Genomic DNA, 17,817 nt, shown 5'->3' on the forward strand with positions numbered 1-17,817 from the left:
ACGGGTGATGCCCAGGGCCACTGCCAGCGGTTAATGGCGATGTAAAACGAACATTCAGTTTCAGCAGGCTTCTCAGTTTTCGGTGCGTGTCCTTCCTGACGGCAGGGCAGCAATGTTTGGTAGGAGAAGCTCTCTTCAGGGAGTCTGGTGGCCTCTGTTCTACCTCAGTTTTACAACTTAATAGTTCTGTAACCTTGAACATGCCCCTTTATTATCTTAGCTCATTTTTTTTTTTTATTCTGGAAAGAACAAATTCTGTCTCCTCAATTGCTACATATGGCTGCTCTGGGTCCAATGGATATCAGACGGAAAAGCATGTGCAGACTACTCAATACCGCAGAAACATAAAGAAACATCCTCACAATGGGGAAGAATATATCGCACATATGCATATATTTTTACAATTTTGTATAATACACAGGAGGTTTTTCTCTGCTTATAGCATTCTAGAGTGGAACTTCCCATTCAATTATTCTGTTATTGTTATAACTTCATATTCATGTTCCAGGACAAACTGACTTTATAATAAATCCTTATTGTCATTAAAGTATTCCAGTGTACTATACTACAAATAAGCACCTTCGCATAGGAAAATATGGGCTATGTGCCACTGGTAAACAGCCTAAAGAGCAAATAACTTGTGAAATTATTTGCCATGTTGTGATATGAATATTCATTTCTTAGCAGTAATAAAAATTAACTACTTACATTGAGGTTTTCATTACTAAAGAATTGATACAGATATGAATACATGTTATTATAGTTCTATCTGAAAGGATTCATTATATGACTTTAGAATTTTACACTATAGGCAGTTTCAATGTAATTTGAGAGCAAAATTAAATTTGAATTATATTTATTAATCTTAGATGACATGTCTCAATTTTTAATTTGGAAAAATGGTCTTAATGAAGCATTTAATTAAACAAAATCATAACCAGTGACATAAGGTTATGTCTTAATAATGTTTTACTATTAAGTATGCATTGCCACTATGTTTTTAAACTGCAGAAAAATAAGTTTAGAAGTTTGAGGAAAACTATTGCTTAGTAGAGCAAAACTTTGTTATATGTGAAGTTTTAAAAATTTAAAATTTTAATAAAGAAATTCTTAAACAGTGACATCGAGTTATTCATTAGTAATTCTGCCTCCAGAAAAAAGTATCAATTTCTTAAAGTATTAAAGTATAATAATTATATAATCATTAATGCTATTAATAGGGAGTATTTTCCAGAAATAAAGTCAGCAAATGTACAGGTTATGTGTATTATTTACAATATATAGACGATTCATTATATGCAGCAATATAATTGAGAAACCCACATGATTGAAGTCAGTATGAAATTCCATTTTATTGAGTTTATTTCAGTTTTATTAGCAATATGGTATCACTTTCCAACCTGGATCTGTATTTCATTAATTAGCTGACTACGTTAAACAAAGAGGCACTGTTCTGCCCCAACCAGGGGCGTGCTGACACATGGTAAGCACGATGATGAGACACGGACCTGCATCCCAAACATGTGTCCTGCAGACCTGTGACCACATGCAGCCATCACCGCAGAATGAAAAGGTAACTTGCTTCTCATACGCATGAGTGCCTGGCGAACATTCAACATTCACACATCAGACGTCGAGTGGATTTATTTTCTCTACAAAAACAACAAAAACGTTTCCGAACTACGGCCCAATGAGAAAAGCTCAAAATGAAAACAATTGTGAGACTGCATATTTATAAGCAATTACTAAAGTAAACATCTAACCAAATTAATTAGAAGTCATGGAGCACAGCCATGACACAAATATAAAATTACTATATTGTCGCTGATTATTATGTTGAGGGGTATTTCCAGGGCAGCTACCTGAATGCCTTGGAAAACTGGGAAAGAAGTATTGTTGCAGCATAAGTGAGAGTATATTGTGATGTAAACAAGTTTCAACATGTTGAAAGTGGAATATCCAGGGCCTGGATATTTCTGGGTGATATGTAAGTTGATCTTTCCAAAATAAAGTAGCTGAATATGTCAGAAAGAAGGACGGGGTTGTTCAAGATGAACTGGTTAGGGCTTGTATAATTCAGTACATGGAGAAAAAAACATTATTTATAAAGACAGATGTGAATGCACACCGCACCGAATTCACTGGAAGTTTTAAATAATTTACAGTGACATGTTGTGCTACAGTTGAGAGTCTAAATTTGTATTGGATTTCAGAGAGTTGTTCTCCAAGGATTTTTGCAACTCTAAAACTTGGGTGGGAGGGACAATTGCCACCTGCAATTTCTGTGCTTCTAGGTTCAAGGCATGTTGAAGGATTTCTCTGCCAAGGCAAGCATCCTCCTAGAAATAAAATAAGGTCACCTTTTGAACACTTCAACACTAGCACTCAATGGACACGTCATTGCCCTACACATCCTGTGACATATGTTGGTGTAAACGCAACATCAGTTACCTCTAGTTCTCAAATATTGTCAATCTGAACTGAAAAGGGAGCAGATTTATTAACAAAGCTACACATTTTTGATGCAGTGGCTGATACTATTTATAATGAAGTTCAATATAGTTTTAGAAATATAATTGTAAGTACACACTTCTAATTCTTCTTAATTTGGTCTCTGATTTGAGACTCATAATGTGCCTTTTTTGTTCCACATTGGATAATAACATTTATTTTACCAGGAGTTTTATTTAGCAATAATCACTCAAAATTTAATAACATTATTGTAGCTTGTTCATGCTCTACTTTGGAATCCTGGTACTGAAATAGAAATTACGAAAGTTTTTCTTCACTTCCATGCAAGATCAATGGATGAAATGATAGTGGTTTCTGACTCCATGATTTTTCACCAATAAACACTCCCTTGAAGTGATTTGCAATTCCTATGCAAAAAGCCTCCATCCTAGGACAGAAAACAGAGATACTGTGTGCCCACTTTAGAAGTAAAATGCAGGTTTTGCAGTAACTGATGGGCCTGTTTACATCACAGATTGGCCAAGAATTAGTTAAAAATAACTCAGAGTTCACCCTGGCCCCATGGCTCAGTTGGTGGGAGCATCATCCCAAGCACCTAAAGGTTGCCAGTTTGATTTCTGGTCAGGGCGCCTGCCTGGGTTGCTGTTCCATCTCCTGTTAGGTCAAGTAGGGGAGGAAGCCAATGGATGTTTCTCCGTCACATCTATGTTCCTCTCTCTCTCTCACTTTCTCTCCTTCTCTTTCCCTTCCTCTCTCTCTAGAATCAATGGAAGCATTGAGGATATAAAATAATAATAATAAATAATAATAATAATAATAATAATAATAGCTCAGAGCACCAAACAGCTCCTAATAGGAGCTCACACTAACATCTCCCTGTATTCTAACTGTTCTAACTTGGTTTTCTCAAAGGCAGAGGGAATTTACTGTGTTGTTCTGGCCTCTCCCAGAGATTAGAGAGATGTGGTTCACTTCCAGGGCAGGAGAGAAAGAAGGCGGCAGAGCTTTGTGAACTAACAGTGGAAAATGATGAGAGTTTGATACGACAAAAACAGACCCCCAGGGAAAATATGGGGGTGTAGGGATACTGCAGTCTCTCCTTAAGGAATGTCATCAGCATCACCCACCACCCACTTACATACTCCATCCATCCATCCATCCATTCATCCATTTATTCTTTTATCAAGTGGCAGTTGTTTTTGGTGTTATACTGTTTCAGGTACTTTGTTTGTTTTGCTCTCTAAATGCTTAGGAAATTGTTCTCTGATGTTTTGACTTATAGAATTAGAATTTGAGAAATTTCTAGAGTTTGGTGACTTTCCATGGTGTCTTGAACTAACTATTGGTAAACTAACAAAACTCAGATTGCTGGCTTAGTTTTACATTTAGAAAAAAATCTTTAATAACTAAAGGCAAAAGAATTAACCAGAAAAAAGTCTTCAATGTCGGAGTCCCATCGTGTCCACGTGTCCTTTCTTTTTGGGATGCAGTGTCCCCAGCACAGACACAATCATCTAATGTCTGTCAGTGTTCTGCAGAAAATGTGTCTCATCTGCCACCCCATAAAAAGTCCTCTACATTTATGTTAGAGAGAAAATAACTCTGAGCATTGCTTTTATAACTCACTAGCAACATTCCTTCTATGTTTTCCCCAGTATATTCTTACTCTAGCAATCCGTATAAGTGGGTTTTCTCATTCTTATATTTTGCCTCTGATTTTGCCTAAATATCAAAATATTTAAAAATGCTAAATGGATTTTTACTGGCCCACAGCCTGACAGAACAACTACTCTAGATTTTTGGCTCCTGAAAAAATTTTAAACAAATTCTTCTCTCATTTGAGCTCTGTAAGAAATTAGAAGGAGGGATTTCAAAAGCCTAATGTCCATCCTTTTGTGGAATCCTTAATGACCATATACAGGTTTGGAGTAGTCTCGCAGTAACTAAACTAGTTTACCACATTAAGCATGTACTTTCTTTACTATTACGTACCATAATTGCAATTATATAACAGTGGTCTATCGTTTGTTAATTATCTGTGTTCCTGATAGGAGCAGACACTTGGATCCGCCCAGTGGAGCTCCTGTCCCTGGAAGAGTAGCGGACAGTTGGTAGACACCCTTTAGGAATCTTTGTGAGGAGTGCTATTACACAGCCGTATCCTTGCTGCCCATCTCCCAGCCCTGGGGGCTCCCAAGGCATCCTCCCTGAACTTTGTGCATTCTACCTCCACAGTTTCAGAAGCATGCACCAGCAAATGGTTCTCTTTATTCCTGTTTTCTTTCCGTGTTTCCCATCTGCTTTCCGTGTTGTAGCTGCTACCACCATTGTTTTCAGTATGCCAGAGGTAATAGCATCGTGTGCTCTGCTCTAAATGCCTTATTTATATGCCTTGCAATAACTAATGCCCAATAATATTTTATGTTTTCCAAGTCTAGCTAAAGTTTCATGTAATATGTTCTAACTGTGAGTCATATTATCAGTCCATAAAAGACAAATAGATTGATCTAATTTAAAGTGAAACAATCACAAATAGAAAGAGGGGGAAAGTTAGCCAAGAAAGTGGGGGAAAAGAGGTTGGGGAAGTTGTAATGAGGGCTGGAATTTTTCAGAATTGTAATCAAACTCGAAGGTAAGCTAGGCTATATACAGACATGATTCTTCCAATTAGTATAAATTATATTTGGTTTTGAATATGTATGTCTCTTGCATCTTCAGTGCTTAACTCCTTAGATCGTGACTTCCGGTTTTACTTAGAAATCTCGTCGTCCATCAGTCCCCATTTCCTCAGCTGTTACAGAATGGCTGTCACTTGCTGGCCCTGGTGCCCTGCCTGTAGTTATGAAGTTTTCCTTGGGGCACTGTATGTGGTACTTTGGATCCGTCCATAATTCTGAAGTGAACCATAGTTATAATTTATTTTTCTTTGATACAAATACCAATTTTTGATTGAAATGATTTAATATTCCATCATTAATGATGCAGACAGAGACCAAGAGTTAAAGGCAACAGCAGATGGTTTTAAAATTGCAAAATATCTATCATGCTTCAGAGATTGAATTCTCATAATAGGTGATAACAGGATAGCAGGATATATTGGCATATTCTATCCATAGAAAGATATATGCTGTCTTGATGTAAACATTGATTCCCAGCTTAGCCTTCGTCACTATGAATATCGGAGTCAATGAATCTTGATATTGACATTAATGGTAATCAATTCCTACTTCATATTGCTCAAGTCATAAATCATGGTTATCTGGTATCCTGGTGTTACTGTTTTCTAATTTCCCATGGCATTCTCAGATCAATACCTGTTTATTTCCTAAAGGAAAAAAACAATTTATTCTGATAAGTCATCTGTAGCACATACATTTCTAAAATATGAAGCTGATGTTTTAACTTTTGTAATTTCTGAAAGGCATTGCAAGATAAAAAGTAATCCAGTGAACTAAGGTTCCTGACACCTTTGAATCCTAAATAACTGGATTTATAATTGATGGTTAACACACATTTTTATTTCTAAGTGTAAAGGCAAAATAAACAAATAGGGAGTTACTTAATTTTGTTCAGACACATGCCCCTTGAAACAGTGTAATAAATGCAAAATACTAGATACTGAATTAAGCATTTAAGCTGAGCCATAAAATTAATTGTTGGAATGCACAGTGAGAAGATAATTGCCAGATTTCAGCATCAGTATGTACCATTTCCTAAAACTTTAGAAGTTTATGACAGTAGTTAAAATATAAAAAAGCGGTACCTAGATGAAATTGACTCATCAAAAGAAACATACAGCAAAGAGACTACAGAATGGGTCTGGAAAATTAACAAGGCCTGGTGCTCCCTGCCTAAATCATTGTTACACACTAATTAGTACTGTGCTCTGGTTTGAGGCTTTAAATGTGTTTCTTTGAAGATTTTCTTAAAATTGTATTCAAAGGAAAGCCTCTTCTTTAATAAAACTGTATAATTCTCCATTCACTTGGGGAACACAGCTTCCCAGCATAATGTTACTGAAAACCAAGAGCTGACTTCTAATAGAGGTGCTAATTACTAACATTCCAGCAACAGCTGAATGCTGCATTCTCTAAGACCAAAATAAAATAACAGTGCACAAATATTTCTCCTCCATTGCAATAAGTACTTGAAGAATTCAATAATGTTCATTAAATACATAACTGTGAATATTAGAAATAAAGATTTTCCCCTGTGATTTATTATGTACTGTCTGAAAGGCAAAGCTGAAGGGAGGCATCATTACATGGCATGAAAAGGAGTTTTTGGCTGTTAATTATAATGTAAATGTATTATACCAGGGGAAAGGAATGACTTCATATTTAAAACCATCAGGCATGACTGGCCATTCAAAATACAGATGCATTAATCTTTCATAATTCATACAGTACACTATGGACAGGGATAATATAAAATGATGAGATACCTTAAAATGATTTTTAAAAATTCTAGTAACGGTCTGTTGAAAATGGAAGCTTGACAGAAGAAAAGAGGGTATTTTGCATTGTCTTCTGGAAGATACAGTAGTTAATAGGCACATTTACATAGACTTCAGTTGCACACAACCTGCAACATACACTGTTTACTACAGTTTTTTCTCCTCCAGGTTTGCAATGACACTAAATGCCACCTAAAGCTCCCTTGCCATGGGAAGGAAGTTACCATTGTCATGTTGGAGAAGGAAGGACCGGGAGTTAAAATAATAAACTTGTCTAAACATTAACACTCGGAGCATCCTTGGGAAATTAATGTATCCTCCCAGGAACTCCTTTTCCTCTTCTGCGCCGTCAGAGAGTCAGAGGCCAATTTTCAAATGTTCACAATTTATAGGATCGACATCAAAGGGGCTTTCACCTTGAACAGGTGGCAGCTACAGGGTTGGTGGGTGATTTTGTACTGTGTTCATTTAAGATGGAAATACGCAACACTTCCCCCAATTCCCTCTTGCACGGTTCCAGGTGAGGACTGCTCACAAGAGATATCGGTGTGACACTGTGGAGAAGACAGTGAATCAGAAGCCACCAGGGCTTTGAGCATCACCATCCTTTTAGGCAGTGAAGGACAGATGCGGAGGGGCTTCTTGTTCTTACTTTGCTCCATTATCCGGTCTCCTCTGTAATTGCTAGCCCCACTGACCAACCAGATGCTTCGCTATAAACTTAGAAAGACGGAGATAGGGACACTCAAGAGTTAAAGATGTTAGTCTTAGTTCACAGGCTTAAGTGATTACTGCAGGCAGGAAGCTGTTATTCCAGTAACTGGAATGCGTGACCTGTGTGACTCCAGGAGGTCTACAGCAAGTCATAGAGATGGTATCTGAGCCCGTGAGTTCTAGGGAGGGAACTTCTGTGATGCGGATAAAGAATCGTTAGTTGACAAGTAAAGGAGTCCTAGGAAAATCACTTCTGGACTGCAACTCTTATCCTATTAACCTTTTTCCCAAACCCCTTACCTACCCTTTCTTCTCCTTATAAAATGTCTGCTTGAGATGAAATGTTACGTCGGTTTTTGAGTGTGTATAACCCCCATCTCCTCAGATTGCTTGGATCTGAATAACACTCATAAAGATTCAATCCTCTTTGCTACTTATTGTTTCTGGTAGTAACAGGCAGCACAACCACTGACTTTTCCGGTGTTAACAGCTGGATGAAGAGCCAACAATTTTCCATGGAAGTCTACCCTGACCATTTTGTGGTTTCATTCTTGCAGCTCTGTGCAAGCTCTCACTTTTTCATCAATCTCAGGGCTATGTAGTGACTTTATACCTTGATTAAAGCCTTGTGAGACCCTTTCCAGCCTAAACCATGTGCAAATTCCTGACCCTAGAAACCAGGAGCTCCTGGATCTGAGACAGGTCCTTGAACTATTGCCCTCTTCTCTTTTCCATAAATAGTAACACACAAGAAGGATTAAAGAAGAAAAAGGAGATGGATAAAGCTAAGAAAAGGCAGTGCCTCCTTTTCAGGGTGCTCACTAAATTTCATACAAAACAGTTCTCCTTATATTTCTCTCCTTGGACCATGGTCACATGACCACACTTAGCTGCACAGTTTCTTCTTCTGGCTAGTTATCGAGAGTTCTGTTACTAGAAAGAATGTGAAAATGGATATAAGGAGAAAACTGAGAGTCTGTCCCTCTACAAATTTGGAATGCTTAAAGATGTGAATGGGGAATGGGTGAGCCTAGCAAGAATGTCACCAAGAAAGACCTGCCGCTACCAGAGGGCACCCTCATTCCCCTAGTCATAAAATAAGACGACTTAGAGAAATCATCTTAGAAATTATTAAATGCTAAACTCCACTTCTGATAATAACATATGACCTGGAGTCGTTTTTAAGTGTAGGCAATGAAATATTGTTTATGCTTACTGCCACCTCTGTAACACCACCGCATTTTTGTTCTAACACTTTTGTTTTCACAAATTAAGGAATATAACACTCTTGTAAGCTTGGGCTTATTTACAAATCTGACACTTAGTAACCATGTGACTTTTTGCACGTTGTTTAATTTCCCAGATCCTTTCTATCCTCAGATGTAAAATACTGATAGTAATAATCATGTAAAGAGGATTTTAAAACTTTAAGTGACATTTTAATGCAAGGAAACAAGATTAAAAATCTTGGGAACATAAGAGTAGATGCCAGATGTTTAGGATAGAATGACATTGTATTAGATTATGCATAAGACTGGGTATAAGACAGGGAAGGCCAGGCATTGGAAAGTGTTCTTGTTTTTTATATTCTTATACAAAATTTCTAGCAGTTAATTCATTGAAGAAAGAGAAGGCAGAAATCCTCATCACTATTGATGCTGATGTCTGGCAAAAATAATTATATGCAATGGATTGTTGATAAAAGTTTTAAAATATAATATAGTTCAGGATTCTTAGTCTTAATATTTTTAAATAATTGATTTGTATACAATTGCATCACTTTTAAATTTCTATTAAGTATTATGATTATAAATTCCTTTACCAATGCCACATGTTAAACTCAATCAATTAAATAATGGCATTTTAATAATCATATATATGTTACAACATTATATTATATAATGGGGTATTAATCTAGTAAATATCTTTTATTTTAAAAATTAATTTTAGTTATGTAAATAAGCATAGTGTAACCAGGTCATGAAAATGATATCAGTTTCTTGCAATCACTGTGTAGCTTTTTAGTTATATATATGTTTTATGTCTTGCCCTTTAATTGTAATTATAGAAATATTATTTACCATTTTTGGACTTGATTGTGACAATTTTTTCAATAATCTTCAAGAAAGTCATATCACAACTTTATTTCACATAAATTAGCTATTTCATTTGTGAAGATATATTATGCATAGATTTTTTTTTATTTAGTTGAAAGAGAGCATGCCAGTTACTTTAGAGTTATCAGTTTAGATCAGTCAGGCTTACAATATTGGCTCCATGGATAAAAGGTCTGTTATTTTTCTGATGTTCTTAAGTTCCTCTAAAGATTTTCTGATCTAAACAAACTCCATTCTCCTTGTTAAAACAGAAGGACAAAGGGTTGCAAAGATTGAACTCCACTGGAAAAAAAATTAAACTGACTTTAGTTTCAGCTAATATAATGTGGCATGGAGCTGGCATTTAATTCCCATTTGTTTACAAATACCAGACAACATGGAACTTCTGAAAGCTCAGGAGAGATTCCTCTTAGAGAAAGAAAATATATTAAAAGAAAAGTAAAAGTCTCTTTTATCTTTTTTTCCATTTCTGTACTCAAATTCTGACATTCTAACTCATTGTATCTAATTCAATTCTCTGTGTTAGAAAAGAAATTTGAAAGCAAGTATTTATTTGACAAAATAAGTAACCTATAGAATTAGGGAACTGTCTAAATGGATAATGTAGTATTGGCCTATAATGATTAGAAGGATTTTGAAATTACATTATTCATATTTATTTTAATAAGAAGTTATCATTTCTTGAAACTAACATGCAATAGTATGTGGTGAAATCAGTCAGGACTAAGAGACAGGTAGGATAAAATCCCCAAATTGACATCAGATGATATCTCAGCTCTTCATGGGCTGGATCAATATGGTTAGCCACAGCAGATAATGAGGAATAAAACTATTGTCATCGATAGGGATTCTGCTGTTTCTGTAACCGAACGCAGGTCTGGCTGCCTTGCCACTACAAAAGCTGATACTCGAGAGGCAGGTACTGATGTAAAGGGGATCGGTGTATTTGCAGATGCCCACCATTTGGAAGGTGGAGGACTCATGTCCAAAGCCTATCTCCACATCTCCATGGTTGCAGAGGTTGTTCTGAGGAGGGAGAGGGGAACAGAACAAAGAGATCAAGGGAGAGGGGTTGAAAAATTCTCTATGTGTAGACGAACACAGTCCATTCTGATAAGGCAAGTGATGGTCCTGTGTTTGTCATCTGGTTCAGTCATCCTGGATTCAAGTCATCCTGTCTTTACATCACCTTGGCTGCTTGTCATCCTGGCTCCATGGTTGAAGGTCAGCAAATCTCCCAGAGCTGAGATGCCTGAAGGTCGGAGCCTGTATCTCTGAAACTAGTTCCTAGAGTTGTCATACAAACATGCTGTTTATCTACAAGCCACATAACAAACTCAGCATTTACAGAAACAATGTCCAAAAATGGCAGGGTGGGTTAAAATGCACCACCGTTACAATGTTCCACGTTACACCACCTCTTCTCTGGAATCCTACAACCTCCTTGAAGTGAGTATTTTGAACATGAAAGTTAAAAAGTTTCCTGTACTTTCCCAGGTAGAAAGTTTAGCTTCAGACTTTCTGGGATGGAAAGTGGCTTGAAGCCTGTGATGATGATGCGGGAACAGTGCCTGGGACACTGAATTGTTACTGGGATTGCTTCCCGAAGCTCCCTACCTCCTCTGCTTTTGCATTGCAATGTGTCTACGACAGTGTCTGAAAATTTCATAACTAGTCCCATTTATAGATTATGGGATATAATTCTAATTTGGATTCTCTTAAAAGAAACTTTGCCAGCTTATTGAAAATCATAAAACATATTTGGTTGTCATGTTGTGTGAGCTTATTTTTAGCACAAGGCAGCTTTATTTTTAGGTACTGTATTTAATTTTGAAGAGTGAATTTTAAAGTAAAGAAAATGTTTCCTCATTTGACTACATTTAATTTTACTTTAGTCTACAATGATTTTTTTTTCCTTGACCCTCGAGAGGGCTGTAGTGATTTTAAAGCCTTGTGAAAAGGTTTTACAAAAAATAAAATATAGTAAAAGCAGAGCAATTTTTTATTTTAGTTATGTAATTCTAATCCAATGCACTGTGAAGAATACATTTTTAATTACAAAAATTTTCTGGTATGATTCAAGGTATAAAAAAATGTCCCAAATCCCGAAGTTCCGCCCCTTCTATAATGTAAACAGCTTACGAGAAAACACATGCATTTGATGATGAACTTATGATGTATGTCACAATTCTTTTATAGCCCTCTTCTTATTTCATATTGAACATAACCATCCCTGATACTTGTGCTATGTTTTCATTAAGGAGAGTTTTCAAACTGAATTTACTTCTAACTGTAACAGTTTGTGATGATCGTTACTATCCTAAGCCTTACTGATGAGGAACTTGCCTCCCTGAGGGCCACTGATTTAATCCAGGTCACATGACCAGGAGGTGGTAATGGGTGCTCCCAAATGTAACCCCCTTTATTTTCCTGGAATCATCTTTGTTTTACTGAAGTTGCTTTAGTATTCTCTCGTTTTACTGTTACTGTTTTCTTTAAGATTAATCCAGCACCCTTCTGAAAACAGCAATGTGTAGGAGACTATTCATAGAAGTAAAGCTTACGCTGCAAAATTATAATTGCTTGTTTGTGTAAGCATGCATGAAAAGTGTATCTATTTATTTATAAATTCCTTACTCCTTAATTCCTAAAAGGAACTACTTGATACTAACTAGGTAAATATACAGCTGCAGAATATATGACCAGAGGAGGTATACTACTTAATATTTGTTTTATAACTAACACAAACTGATTTATCATCTTGGGGCTCAAATACAATTATATCACTTCTCTTGTCCAAATAATTGTGGCTCCCAGGTGTTTGTAGTGGTAAGAAGCACATACCCCCCTGCCAAGCCCATCCCTGCTATTCCATCTCTAAATGGCCAGAGAGCCAAGAGTCTGGATGACAAGTCAAAGCCATTTTTCTTTGGCAACAGAGCCATTTTTCTGACAACAGATATCAGGCAAGGTAATGAGCCTTTAATTTGGTTGCTGCTTCCCTACATCACCGGGTAACACCCTTCTCAAAGGGCCCCCATGCAGCCTCTATAGCTCTATTTCATTCCATACTTTGCGAATTGGTACCATGCTCCAAAGTTAGCACAATTTTAGTTCATATTCCTAACCTTGCACCCAAAGGAGAGCATTTGCCAGGTTATTATGCCTGGAGAGACGACTTTCAGGCTAGTTCCTGTATTGTGCCTGAGACTGGAATACCCACAAAGCCTTAAACCCATGGTGAGATTGCAGATTACTGCAGCTTCCGTTCTGGGAAATTTTCCTTTAGGACCCTACATGTATTTTTATGTCAGAAGATGAAGCTCAATTAGAGTCATCTCTAACTTTCAAAAGGTTCTGATAGAATGAATACATTTGTCAAAACAAATAGGATGTAATTTTATTCAATTCATTTCATTAAAATAAAACCCTAATATATATTCAAATACTTCCCCCCTCCACATATATGTATATATACCCCGTGGGGAAGGAAATGATACAATTTTCATCAAAACACCAATGATTCTGTTACATGGGACAGTAAATTTCTACAGACTTTCCACTGTGGAAATAAGACTTCATGCTGTGTTTTTTGCCATAAAAACAAAAATAAGTTATAGCTAGAAGATGCCTGGCTTGAGCAAATTGCACAGCAGGTTCTACCACTCTGTTGTTATTAATTCAACATCCAGTACCCTTAGTCCACTCAATCTACCAGTTCTTGAAGGAGGACAAAATCCTGGATGGGCAGGCAAACCAAAATCACAAGATATGCTCAATAATTTAATATTTTATTGCATTTCATCATTTATTATAAAGACTTTCACGGTTGAAAGAATATTAGAGGGGGTGCCCTGTACGCCCACCATTCAAATTCTGGCACCACCGTTATACGGCCTTGGATGCGCCATTTATTTATTCATGTTCTCTTCCCTCTGTTCACCTAGCGACTACACGTATGTCACTCCTGGTGCATTTCAAAATCAGGTGCACACATTTTCCCCTTAAGGTGTCAGAACAGATACAATTATTTAGGTTTTAATATTTTTTTATTTTGTCTTATGTTGTAAACTTTGTATAAAAGAATGCGCACACTTTGGTAAACAGTCTCTGAGTTTTGCCATTTACCTACATAACATTACCCCTTGGCACTTATAGAACATCGGCCCCACCCCCGGAAGTTGTCTGTTGTCCTTTCCTAGTCAATCTCTGCCACATCCCGAGATAAACACCGAGATAAACATCGTTATGGTTATATTCTACTATATATTCCATTAACCTGTTCTAAAAGTTCATAAACATAGAATGATCATGCAATATGCACATTTTTGAAAAGTTCCCTTCATTTAATGTAATACTTCCAAAATTATTTTATATTGTTGAGTGCAGGGACAGTTCATTCATTTTTATTGCTGAGTAAAGAATATACCATTGTATAAATACACCAGAGTTTATTGCAGCTGTTTCCAGCTATTTGCGCTTATGAAAGAGCTGCTATAAACATATACAAATATTTGTGACATTTGCTTTCATGTCTTTTGTACAAATACCTAGGATTAGAATTACCAAATTCTAGAGTATGTTTGCATATATTTTAGTTAAAAATGTCAATTCTTCCAAAGTGGTTCAATATTTTGTAATCAACCAAGAATTTATGGAATTTTCAGGTGTCTACATATTTTCCAATACTTGCTGTTGTAAGTTTATTTAGTTTTAGTTAATTTTGGTGAATGCATAATGGTAGACCATTGTACTTTTAGTTTGTCTTTTTCTGATGTCTGACGAGACTGGGTTATCCACACTTTTTCACACACTTACAGCCATTTGTGTAATTTTCTTTGTGAAGGGCCTTTCAAGGCTTTTGTCCTTTGCATTATTGCGATGTGCTACTTACTGCACCTTTTCAAAGATACGCTCACAAGACTGAGGTTTCTTTATTATCTTAATGTTTTCATTCTACAAGTTTCTAGTTCTGATGAAATCTAATTTATTTTTTTCTTTCAAATTATTCATTTCTGTGGCTTGTCTAAGAAAGATTTACCCACACTTCCAAATAAAGAAAATATATTCATAAGTTTTCCTGTATATATTTTACGGTTTTAAGTATTATGTGTAAGCTGATGGTTCCTTGTCAGTTTAATTTTATTTTTGTAAAATGTGAGGTATGCAACATATTATTGTGTTCACACACATATCCAGCAATTCCCATACGTTTTGTTGAAAAGATTTTTCTTGCCCCGCCAGCTTGCTTTGGAGCCTACGTTAAAAATTCAGTGGCCATGTAAGTACGGATCCAATTCTGGGCTTTCTATTTTGTTTTGTGAGTATGCAGATTGATTCTTATACCGAAAACCGCATTCTCTTGATGACTGTAGCTTTATAGTAAGGCTTGCCAACAGCTGGTCTAAATGCTCCAGGTTTGTTTTTTGTGAGGTTGCTTTGACTATTCTAGGTCCTTTGCTATTCTGTTCATATTTTAGCATTAGATTGTCAGTTACTGCAAAAAAAAAAGTCACCTTGAATTTTGATGTGACATTGCATTGACTACATAGATTAATTTGAGAGTAATTAACATCTTAACAATATGTAATCTTGAACTCCATAACAATGGCTTCTCTCACTACTTATTTAGATCCTCATTAAATGTAGAAGTCTATCACCTATTTTGTAAAATTTATTCCTGAATATTTATGTTTTTGGCATACACACATATACAATTTTTATATTTCTGTTGATAATATGCCAAACTATAATTGCTTCCTGCATATCTTAGTATATTCTAACATCTTACTAAGTTCACTGATTAGTTCTAGTAATTATATTCCTGATTTTTATAAATAAGCAATATATTATCTGCAAATAAGTTTACTTCTTACTCTCTTATATTTGTATCTTTATGCCTATTTCTAACTTTTACAAATGGTCAAGACCTCCATAGAAGTGTGAGAATGGGAATTTTCTTTCTTGTTCCCAACTTGTGTGAAAGTATTCAAATTCTTAGTATTAAATGCAATGTTAGCCGTAGGTTTTTCTTGAATGCCCTTTATTAGATTGAGAAAATTTAATTCTATTACTAAGTTGCTCTAAGTTTTAATTTTGAAGCTGTGTCAGATTTTATCAAGTGCTTTTTCTCATTTATTGATACTTAATTTGTACTTTTTCTTCTTTATTTTGTTAATACAGTGAACTACATCAATTGATTTTTAGAAAGTTCAATTGATCTTGCATTTCTGTGACAAAATCTATTGGCTATGATTCCTTACTCTTTTATATGTTGCTAGATTTTAGTTTTAAAATATTGTTAATTTTGCATATAAGTTTATGGGGCATATTAGTCTAGTATTATTTCATTTTATTATTTCATGTATTACATTAATATTATTATCCCCTTAAATGATTGAAAGAACTTAGCAATGCTATTATCTTGTCCTGGAGATTTTCTTATTGGAAGTTTATAATACTTCATTCAATTTATTTAGTAGGCATAAGTTTATTCAGATTATCTCCTATTTATCTCCTATTTATTATCTCCTATCAATAAGTTTCATTTTTCAAGAAATTTTTTGTTTAAGTTGTGGGAAGAAAGTTGTTCATAATGTTCTCTTTATAATTCTATACATTCCTGTATTACTTTTATTGAATACCACCCTTCCATTATTGGTATTGGTATTTTGTGTTTAGCTATCTCTGTTCTTGATAAATCTAGCTGAAAGTTTATATATCTTGTTGATTTTTTTGATGTTTTGATGTGTATGTTTGGGCAGGCATTTAACTTTGTCATTCTCAAAATGCAAACTCTGTCTCTTGGGTAACCAAGTAATCCCAAGTTATTTTTTTCCTTCTTTTTTTGACTCTCCAACAGAAGTCTGTCTCCAACATGTATCGTTCACAGGCAAGTCAGAGATTCAGCAGAGTTCACATACGGAATCTGGGGCTTCTTCACTTTGGCTCTCTCTTCTCTCAGATTTAGCCTTCGTTTTTGAACAGTTATGGTTGCTTCTAAACACTGTCCTCTACTTTTTCAGTCTGAAAATACTGCCTTTTATCATTGTTTTGAGGGCCATTTTTCTGTTGCAGAGATTTTCCTTAAAGCTTAAAGCCAGTAAACAACAGTTAAGCTACCCCAAGCCTCTTTCTTCTTTCAGTATTTGCAATCCTTAATCTGTTTAAGGATAGGCCTAGTAGGAGCTTCCTCATATATCAGAACTCAACACCCACCAGTTTCACTAATTCAAAAAGACTCATTGTATGTTATTTTAATTGCGTATGGAAGTTGATTTTTAATTAGAGCAAGATAGAATGTACATGGGAAATTTATTTTTAATGAAAGCTTTGGCAGTCAACCATTTCAAGTATCAAAAAGCAAAACAAATTTTTGTTACACTATTTTATATGTCGTTCAATTGGCAGTTGCCATTTATATATCTGTTATTTTTGACAATGTTATATAGATTTATCCATAACAGGGATTGGTCAACTATGGTCTTCAAGTTAAACCTGGCCCACTGCCTACTTTTGTAAATGAAGTTAAATTTGAACACAGCTACATTTATTTATTTATATAGTGAACAGGGTGCCTTCTTGCTACATTAAGCAGAGTTGAGTAGCTGAGACAGAGACCACGGAGCATGCAGAATCTGAAATACATACCCTTTACAGAGAGCCAAGATATGCACTCTTTCTACAAACTGTTCAAACGAGCTTTAGTAAACACAGTCTAGAACATAGTAAAAAGTTCTTAAGTCTTGTGGGGTTTTTTTTTGTTTGTTTCTTTCTTTTTTGTGCTAATTTAAAGAGCCTAGAACATGTACAAACTGTTACATCTTTTGTACTGGAGGTAGATAATACTTCTTCTGAGTTAGAACTTTATTTAGCTTTACTTCCCTCCTGAAGTCATTGAATTGTGAAGCATAAAGCTTTTATTTTATCTTAACTATTATTCTATTTTGCTGTCATGATTTCTAGGTTTTATAAAACATGAAAAATAATACCTTCAAATGGCACATGACTATGTGTAGTAGCATGTCTAAATACCACTTTAAAGACATTACAATTTAT

This window comes from Desmodus rotundus, chromosome 9 (assembly GCF_022682495.2).
Source record: "Desmodus rotundus isolate HL8 chromosome 9, HLdesRot8A.1, whole genome shotgun sequence".
NCBI classification, from domain to species: Eukaryota; Metazoa; Chordata; class Mammalia; order Chiroptera; family Phyllostomidae; genus Desmodus; species Desmodus rotundus.